General features: G+C 36.6%; 1 protein-coding gene across 1 annotated transcript in view; it reads left to right on the top strand.

The window, feature by feature from the left end:
• Window positions 1-7,582: 7,582 nt before the first annotated feature.
• LOC140158831 (cell adhesion molecule Dscam2-like) overlaps window positions 7,583-10,978 on the top strand; it is a 13,043-nt gene continuing 9,647 nt past the window's right edge. The window contains exon 1 of the mRNA XM_072182071.1: window positions 7,583-7,632. The gene's annotated coding sequence lies outside the window, so the exon portion shown is untranslated. The remainder of the gene's footprint in view (window positions 7,633-10,978) is intronic.

Below are 10,978 nucleotides of genomic sequence, written 5' to 3' on the forward strand. Positions count from 1 at the left end.
CGCCCGAGATATTTTTCGTTCAAATAGTGTGAACAAAAACCTAGTGATTTGTGGCAACCACATCATTAGAAGTGTATGTACTATCATATGGGCATTGTTATCATGGTTATACACGTTTTTGCCTCTCAGTCAAAACCATTTTTGTACAACACAACTCAAAATTTGGAAACATATTGAGTCAGTGCAAGGTGTCAATCTCACATTATCTAAGATAAGACTACATGAAAAATTGGACCACGGTAACATTGATGTCAGTCTCGACATGATGAAGATTTTTCAAAATAAGGTCACGAATTTGTGGCTAAGCCACAATAATGGGTGGAGTGATGGAGTTGAAGGCACCCCATCCATATATTTTCGTGATGTCTTCAGGGTAAACAGATTATGTGGTAGGCCCTGTGGAAGCTTGTGGAGATTCTTGATCTTCACACAGTCGGTCGATCAGGTCTACAAGATTACTTGGGAAACTCATCTTCTTCACAGTTCCACACATCTGAAGATTGCTAAAACTATGTGAAGAAGTAGCGTATAGCTGCATTTCTCATAACATTGATGTTGACAATACGGCCCATGATAGCCCTCCGAGCCTAGCCCTCTTCCTTCACGAAAACCTGTCCGTTTGCAAGAAATCTCTTGCCCCAGTTGTTTCTTGATGATTTTTAAAAGCACTTTACTTGTATGGCAAATCCCCTCATTTTCCAGTTACCGTCCACAGCTCAAAAGCTTCAATGTCTAGAAGTTCCACTTCAGATCTCAACTCAATGGTGGAGGCTCTTCCTCACTCGCTCGTTTCACACCGGACCTTGTAATCTTATGCCCCAGTCGTGGACACATGTCAGGATCATTTTTCGACGTTGTACCAATGATGATGCAACGTCAGATGTGCATACTGCCGGGCACTGGCCCACTGGGGCCTTAAACAGCTTGGAACTAAATACCCATCGCCTCTTGCTATTTTCACTTTCGGAATGAGTGATGCCATTCTCATCATTATAACATCCATCGTGAGAGCCACTTCTTTGCAAATTCTTTAGCAATACCAAAAGCTGATGTTAGCGCCACCCTTATCTGTCCATTTCCACACATTTCCTTTTGATGTAGTTTCTCTAGTCCTCATTTAGTGCCCATCTCCCGTGGATGGTGTTCAAAAACGTGTTCCCAATGCAGGCTCCGGCTATTTGGTTCCCAAAATTCTTCCAGTTTGTTTCCACGCTCATTTCTGCGCCCAGGTCCATTTTGGCCTATATAGGCCTATGATGTAGATTTCTCTTCTAGGCCATGATTATATATCCATACCTCCGTGTACCAGTTCGTAAGTATGTCATATCTCATAAACTTGTAATAATTGTGCGTCTCATTAATGCTTGTAACAGGTTGGGGTGATTGGGGAGATTGGTCAACATGTACAAAAACCTGCGACCAAGCGTTACGCATACGTCAAAGAAAATGCCAAGGATTAGGCATGCCCTGCCAGGGAGAGGCCAACGAGAAATCGGAATGCATGGATACAACTCGTCACACTTTATGCCCACCAGGTAAAATAGGACTGAAGGAGTTATTCGCCGTAGAAGTGATGTAATAAGGCCTAATCGGATTAACTACCATAGCAATATATCAATATAATTTTTGAATATCACCCTGCACTACAAGCAGGTTGCACTCCTCACCTGTGTATGTCTACAATCATTGATTGAATACAATACCGCTCTTTCCAAAGATTTGTACTATCTACGACCTATCGTTATTGAGTTATTCTACAAAAACCTCATTTTTAGGCAAAAATTACATGTTTTTTTGTTATACAGGAGTAAAATTTCAACTTACTTCGATTTGGGCAAAATTGGTGGCAAATTGCTCATCTTGATATTAGAATCGAGAAACGGTATAGAACTTACCTTCTATACTGTTGTTATGTACAAAAGAAGTCGTCAGAGATCACTCTATCTCATGATCTCAGCAGGCCCTAAGCGAACACAGTAAATAGGAAAACTATATACATTTCTTGAATCTATTCATTTATACAAACAATTTGCTACCATTTTTGCCCAAATCGGAGTAAGTTTAAATTTTGATCCATGTATATCAACCAAAAACGTGTCATTTAGCCTAAAAATCAGGTTTTTGTAAAATAACTAAATAACGATAGGTCGTAGATAGTACAAACTATACATTTTTTTAATCCTTGTCATCAGACAAGTAATTTGATATATCTTTCAACAAGATCGAAGCATTTTGAGTATGTTACCCCTGTGTAATGACCTTTCGTAACCTCTAGCGAAAAACGTACCATACAATTTGAATCCATTACCCCATCCAGCAGTGATCTAGAGGGTCTATATTATAACACCCCATGGTATCAAAGATTGGTTAACATGGGTGTTGAACTCAACCATTTTTCAAACCCCCTTGCTCCTTGACTATTAGATAAATTTGAAATCGGCATGACATACCGGTACTTCATCCCTATGTAATGCCTACAAACGTTAAGAGTTTTGAGCCCGGGTTTTGAGTAAAAGTTTATTGAACATTACACAGTGACAATTTCAAACTTGCTCAATTTGTATATGTTATTATATAATTGGCCTATAGACGAATCCAATTTCACGCATTCTTACACCTCAATGGCAGCCATAGCCGCGACGGGGACCCAGCTATCTCACCTAAAATGTGAAATGATGCGGCCTTGAAGGGTATGAACTGCATTCTATCACCCGCGTTACACGTATAGTCAAACGAATGATGACAGTTTACAACACAAAAGAATCTAACATCGAATTTTAAGCGGGTTTAATCCACCCAATTGGGCACTCACAACACCTGTTTGGTGCATGCGGGGACCCAATAATGGCTGACCAAATCCTGACCATGACTTGGCTCGTTGGATTCGTCTATAAGCCAATGTATTCCTCTACAGGCATTCAGACAATATATAGTTTGACCTATCTAAGATGAGGGCCTACCGTTCTTGAGTTATTTCCAAAAAAGGCAAAGTTCCAATATTTACTCTTGGGTTGAAAATATATAATTGCTCCGATTTTGACAAAAGAGGTGTCAAATCAAAATGTTCGTGTTGATGACCTTCGTAATTCATCAAAATAGGTCAAAGTCAATTGGCCTCAATGGTTCCATCTCCATATTCCATTTCTATATGACATTATCATCGTCGACATGTTATACCCCGGGTTTTATTCGGGCCACTCAGCTTTCAATATACTTTGAAATAACGTGATATACATGTAGGCCTACGTAATAACAATAAGACATATATTTGTTTTATAAGAACATATCTCAATGCGATTGTTTTGGTTGATTTCTAGTTGACGGTAATTGGGGTGTTTGGAGTCATTGGACACAGGAGTGCAGTGTCACTTGCGGTGATGGAGTTAAAATTCGAGAACGAGAATGCAATCGGCCTCCTCAAGCTGGCCTAGGAAAAGGTATGTTTAAAATAAATAATGCACACTCGTAACTTTTTTTGTAAGGTATTTCGTTAAAATGTGAGAAAATCAAAAATATATTGCAGTGCAGTCTTCGTTAATATTCGTCGTACGTGGTCGTGCCAATTTTCTTAACCATTTTTAAACAGGGTAATCTACTCAACAAATACTGATTACAAAGTTGATTTTCAGTAGGGCCCTGAGAAAAACATATAAAAGCATTAAAACGCACGAAGTTCATACATTATAAAAAACAGATAAAATTGAGCTAATACACAAATATTATACAGCAAACTACAGTTTGGTGATAAACCAATGAAATCAGTGTTCGAGAAAATCATTAAACTGGTATGATGGTAAAACAAGTTGTACTACATACGAGTGGATATTCATACGTAGTGGTAGATAAAATAATTGAGGAGTTTAACCTCAACACTACATTAAAGAGATTGCGATGTTAATACGTGGTGCCTGGTACGTGCGTTGGCCCGTGCGTTTATTCGACGTAAAACGGCGTTAAATATTGCTAGTCTCGGTTCCATATTGGATTGTGCTCATTCGTCACGAAAGAGAACAAGGCGGCTGGAACAAAGACTAATAGCTGATCTGGTCGATAGAGGGCAATGTGATTCGAGATTTTGAATAAAGCGCAGGAACCGTCGTTTTATTATTACGATGGAACACGTACACGATGTTCACAACACCGTACATGCATGGCGTGCGGGGCGATCATACCATACTTCAAAGGTTCGTGCCATAGCCGACCGTCGGAGTGACACGCATTGGCGACTTTACATAGGCGCTGGTAGTAAATTCCAATATTCTTCGCTTTACCTCAGTTGTTCGGCTCAAAATTAAAAAGGGGGCATATCTGACAGTAAAAGCTAACATTTTATGGAAAAGAAATACTAGGCCTCATTTTTCTATTTTTATGGAAATGTTACAATATAACTTTAATATTTTACGCATTGTCGTGTTTTTGGAGTTTCTGAATCTTAGCTAATCTTATTTATATTTATTACACTGCAGCTAGCTACACCAAATAATAATTGCATAGTCAAAATGTGGTATATAGTGCTGTAAATAGTAAATAGTAATCAGTGAACGTCTTGGGACAAACGGCTCAACTCATGACTGCAAGACTTGTACACACTTTACGACAAATATTATTAATCTGCTCTTTCCATTTCCATGATTTCAAGTTAACATCAATTTGAACACCAACATAATTAAAACATGTGACATTTTCAATCTCAACATTATTCATAAACACTTTAACATGACCAATTTTACTAGTTTCAACAGGTGTACCAAGTAACATAACTTTTGTTTTCTTCACATTTCATAAGATTGTTATCAGAGTGTATTGAGATCTCTTCATTCAGAATATTCTCGATTTCCTTAAAGCCATATTATAACATTTGCTGTTGAGGACGCCCTCACTAATTTTTTAAAATTCATTTTTTACACGATTATATTGTACTTTATTAAACCAATATACACTGCAAAAATCAAGACTCTAGGTGCTGTAGTTTTGTCAAAATCCGAGATTTTGAATAAAACGCCGGAACCGGCGTCTTATTATTACGATGGAATTATTAGTCGAACGCATACACGATGTTCATAACACACAGTACGTACACGGCGTATGGGACGGTGATCTACACAACAAAGGGTCGTATCATAACATGACCGAAGGAGTGGTACGTATTGGCGACATACGCGCTGGTAGTAAATTCAAATTTTCTTTGCTTTGCCGTAGTTGTTCGGCTCAAAAAATAAAAGGGGATATATCTGACAGTAAAAACTAACATTTTATGTCAAAGAATTGCTAATCTATTTTGTATGATAATGTTATAATATTGCTTTAACATCTTTGCTACAAACATAAATCAAGATATCGTTGGCATACATGTCAACAACTGAGTGTTTTAGATCACTTGGCATGACATTAATAAATAAAAGAAATAAGTGGCCCAATGATAGAGCCTTGTGGAACTCCTGAAGATATAACACGGTTAGGTTTGGTGCGAAATGTTTAAGGTTGGTCTGAACCCTGGAATTATGGAAACTTTAGGGCCTCATAACTTCTAAATTATTGGTCTAAAGTATATAAAAGTATACATATTTAGAATGGCAAAGACTTGATAAGTTCATTTGTGAGGTCAAATTTGGGCCAAAATGCCATTTTTATGTCCGGAGTTTTTTCTCTGGTATATCTGCCTATCAGTGTTGTAGGTCTCGAGACCAGGTCTCGGTCTCGAGACCATCTCGAGACCTGGTTTTGCAGGTCTCGGGTCTCGGATGGCAAGGTCTCGGTCTCGGACCTCAAAAGTCTCGGTCTCGGACCTCAAAAGTCTCGGTCTCGGATGTTTTTTAGTTCGAGACCTGTCGAGACCTGAAGAAAAAGATTTGACTTTCTGTTGTTGATCATTACTTTTTCCTTACTCTAAATTTCAATGAATGTTGAAGAAATTGTTAAGAATAAAGATGCAGAAATCATTTTTATGATACTGACATGTATGAGGTTAGGGATTTAACAATATGTGGAGTTATAAATGACTCAAAAGTGAGAATGTTCGGATGTGAGCTTTAAATTTTATTTCATAATCAAAAATGCTAATACTTCCGCCGCCACTCTGATTAAACTGGGGTGGGGTACTCAGTACAAATGGCCATATGGGGGACGTGTTGCAAACATGGGTAGCAATTTCAGCCTTTCGGTATATCAATGACCTCCTTTTTTCTAGACCAAATTTGGTATTTTGATGGGTCCTTTTTTTCAAAATTTTCGCGGAAAATAGCTCAATTTTGCCTCCACTATAGCCATATTTTTGAAATTTTCACAAAATTTGGAGGAAAAGTTGCAAAAATTAAGACACATTTTGTTAAATTTGGGTCCATTTTCTTGAAAAATTGGTACATTGATGGGTCTCCTTTCAAATTCCCAGCTGCACACCCCTACCCAAACCAAACTTGAGTATCCCCCGGGATTAAACCAAGGTCTCGGTCTCGGTCTTGGTCTCGGAACTTAGAGGTCTCGGTCTCGGAAGGGGTGGTCTTGGTCTCGGAAGGTTTGGTCTCGGTCTCGGTCTCGATCTCGGACGGGCAGGTCTTGGTCTCGGTCTCGGTCTCGGACATAGAGGTCTTGACTACAACACTGCTGCCTATGCATGTTATGTTTCCATTTGTAAATTCATGTTTAAATGATGTGCTAGTGTGCGATGCGTAATTCTTCTTTCCCCTGTATACCGTATATACTTTATCTTTAGATTGCGTAGGGGCCAACAATGAGACCCGACCCTGTGTTATTGACGTTGTGTGCCCCGTCCATGGTGAATGGCTTGCTTGGAGCGAGTGGGTTGATTGTACTGCGTCCTGTGGTGGAGGGGAAGGGGAACGGACACGGTCTTGTACACCAGTTAGGTATGGAGGCCGACCATGTACAGGACCCGCCAAGGACAGAGGAACCTGCAATAGCCAGACGTGTCCGCCACCAACTGTAGCTCCAGGTGGGTTTATCATTGTTATCACCATGTTAACCATTAATTCTGTATAGGCCTAACACTGTTTTCAATGGAAAAATACGTAATTTCAAGCGCGGTTACATGGAACTCTCACAGCGAGAAGACACAAATTACCAAAATGTCAACCGGGAATTATGATCACCAGAGACTTTTCTTGATTGAAACCACAATTTTACAGTGCGCTCTCCTTTTATGGGAACTACGGCGGATGAATTTGAGTGAGCTTCTTATCAAAATTGTACGATAATGGTTAAAAAAATGTCATTTATGCATGTTACTCTGAAATTCCCACACTTTTGGCTATATAGCTTTGTATTTTCTTGTGATTTTTAAGGACCACTTATGTTACACAAGAAAGTAGGCTCCCTCTTTTTTCCAAGCGCTGCCCAGCTTTAACCAGCAGAAACAGCAACAGCTGACATGGATGTTGGTGTTAGTAGATTTTATAAAATACATGAAATATATTTATCTCTATTCATCTATTATTTATTTATTTATTTATTTATTTATTTATTTATTTATTTATTTATTTATTTATTTATTTATTTATTTATTTATTTATTTATTTATTTATTTATTTATTTATTTATTTGTTTGTTTGTTTGTTTATTTATTCATAATATATTTCATTTCAGCTCTTGCTATAGAAATTGACGCAAATCTCCAAGGTAAGTTGCAAAAAGGTCACATATTTGAAATTAATCTAATTGAAATTAATAGTCAGTACTTCATTTGGGTTATTCCTTCATGTAATTTTACACGAAATTAGGGTTAGGGTTAGGATTGGGGTTATGATTATGATTAGGCCCCGTAGGGTTAGGGTTAGGATTAGGGTTAGAGTTAGGATTAGCTTACACGAAAGAATTACATGAAGGACCGACCAACTTGAGACCATTTATAGACTAGTTCAAATCAACGAAGCCATATCAATTGTGGATGTGATAACAAACCATACTTTACTATCTAACAAAGATAACAAACCTTACTTTGCTATCTACTGAAGATTACAAACCTTACTTCACTATCTACTGAAGATAACAAACCATACTCTGCTATCTTCTGAAGATAACAAACCTTACTCTGCTATCTGCTACAGATAACAAACCTTCCTCTGTCATCTACTGAAGATAACAAACCTTACTCTGTTATCTACTGAAGATAACAAACCATGCTCTGTTATCTACTGAAAACAACAAACCATACTTTGCTATCTTCTGAAGATAACAAACCATACCCTACTATCTAACAAAGATAACAAACCTTACGTTGCGATCTACTGAAGATAACAAACTTTACTTTGCTATCTAACAATGATAATAAACCTTACTCTGCTATCTACTGAAGATAGCAAACCATACTCTGCTATCTGATGAATATAATAAACCATACTTTGCTATCTACTGAAGATAGCAAACCGTACGTTGCTATCTAAGGAAGATAATAAACTTGCTATCTGCTATCCATTGAATGTACTTTGCAATCTAATAAAGATAACAAACTGCACTCTGCTATCTACTGAAGATAACAAACCTTACGTTGCTATCTAAGGAAGATAATAAACCTTACTCTGCTATCTACTGAAGATAATAAACATACTCTCTCTGCTATCTACTGAAGCTTAGATAACAAATCTTACTCTGCTATCAACTGAAGATAACAAACCATACTCTGCTATCTATTGAAGGTAACAAACTTTGCTTTGCTATCTACTGAAAATAACAAACCTTACAATGCTATCTACTGAAAATAATAAACCTTACTCTGTTATCTACTGAAAGTAACAAACCTTACGTTGCTATGGTTTTGATTTTCTTCTCCCAAACCACATAACATTGGCTAAAGTCAAGCAAAGTGGCTCAACACAATGCCTAAGAATTGGCAATTCCAATTACTGAAGATAACAAATCTTACTCTGCTATCTAATGAAGATAACAAACTTTACTCTGTGATCTAATGAAGATAACAAATCTTACTCTGCTATTTACTGAAGATAAGAAACCATACTCTGCAATCTACTGAAGATAAACCATACTTTGCTATCTACTGAAGATAACAAACCTTACTCTGCTATCTACTGAAGTTAAGAAACCATACTCTATTATCTACTGAAGATAAACCATACTTTGCTATCTACTGAAGATAACAAATCTTACTCTGCTATCTACTGAAGTTAACAAATCTTACTCTATCTACTGACGATAACACATCTTACTGTTATCTACTAAAGATAAGAAACCATAATCTACTATCTTCTGAAGATAACAAACCATACTTTGCTATCTACTGAAGATAACAAATCTTGCTTTGCTATCTACTGAGGATAACAAACCTTACTCTGCTATCTACTGAAGATAACAAACCATAATCTGCTATCTACTGAAGAAAACAAACCTTGCTCTATCTATTGAAGATAACAAACCTTACTTTGCTATCTACTGAAGATAACAAACTTTACTCTGTTATCTACTGAAGATAACAAACCTTACACTATCTACTGCAGATAACAAATCATACTATGCTACCTACTGAAGATAACAAATCTTACTCGTATCTACTGAAGATAGCAAACCTTATTTTGCTATCTAGTGAAGATAATAAACCATTCTCTGCTCTTACAGAAGAAACATATACTCTACTATCTACTGAAGATAACAAACCATACTTTGCTAACTACTGAAGATAACAAACCTTAATCTGCTATCTACTGAAGATAATAAACCTTACTCTATCTACTGAAGATAGCAAACCTTTGCTATCTAGTGAAGATAATAAATCATTCTCTGCTATTTACTGAAGATAGCAAACCATAGTCTCTCTGCTATCCACTGGAGATAACAAATCTTACTCTGCTATCTACTGAAGATAATAAACCATACTCCGCTCTATCTACTGAAGATAACAAACCATACTCTATTATCTAACATAGATAATAAACCTTATTCTGTTATCTACTTTAGATAACAAACCTTCCTTTGCTATATACTGAAGATAATAAACTATACTCTGCTATCTATTGAAGATAAATCATACTCTTCTATCTACTGAAGATAACAAACCATACTTTGCTATCTAATGAATATAACAAACCTTACTTTGCTATCTAAGGATGATAATAAACCTTGCTTTGCTATCTACTGAGGATAACAAACCTTACTCTGCTATCTACTGAAGATAACAAACCATAATCTGCTATCTACTGAAGAAAACAAACCTTGCTCTATCTATTGAAGATAACAAACCTTACTTTGCTATCTACTGAAGATAACAAACTTTACTCTGTTATCTACTGAAGATAACAAACCTTACACTATCTACTGCAGATAACAAATCATACTATGCTACCTACTGAAGATAACAAATCTTACTGTTATCTACTAAAGATAAGAAACCATAATCTATTATCTTCTGAAGATAACAAACCATACTTTGCTATCTACTGAAGATAACAAATCTTGCTTTGCTATCTACTGAGGATAACAAACCTTACTCTGCTATCTACTGAAGATAACAAACCATAATCTGCTATCTACTGAAGAAAACAAACCTTGCTCTATCTATTGAAGATAACAAACCTTACTTTGCTATCTACTGAAGATAACAAACTTTACTGTGTTATCTACTGAAGATAACAAACCTTACACTATCTACTGCAGATAACAAATCATACTATGCTACCTACTGAAGATAACAAATCTTACTCGTATCTACTGAAGATAGCAAACCTTATTTTGCTATCTAGTGAAGATAATAAACCATTCTCTGCTCTTACAGAAGAAACATATACTCTACTATCTACTGAAGATAACAAACCATACTTTGCTAACTACTGAAGATAACAAACCTTAATCTGCTATCTACTGAAGATAATAAACCTTACTCTATCTACTGAAGATAGCAAACCTTTGCTATCTAGTGAAGATAATAAATCATTCTCTGCTATTTACTGAAGATAGCAAACCATAGTCTCTCTGCTATCCACTGGAGATAACAAATCTTACTCTGCTATCTACTGAA

The sequence above is a fragment of the Amphiura filiformis genome, chromosome 1 (genome assembly GCF_039555335.1).
Source record: "Amphiura filiformis chromosome 1, Afil_fr2py, whole genome shotgun sequence".
NCBI lineage: Eukaryota > Metazoa > Echinodermata > Ophiuroidea > Amphilepidida > Amphiuridae > Amphiura > Amphiura filiformis.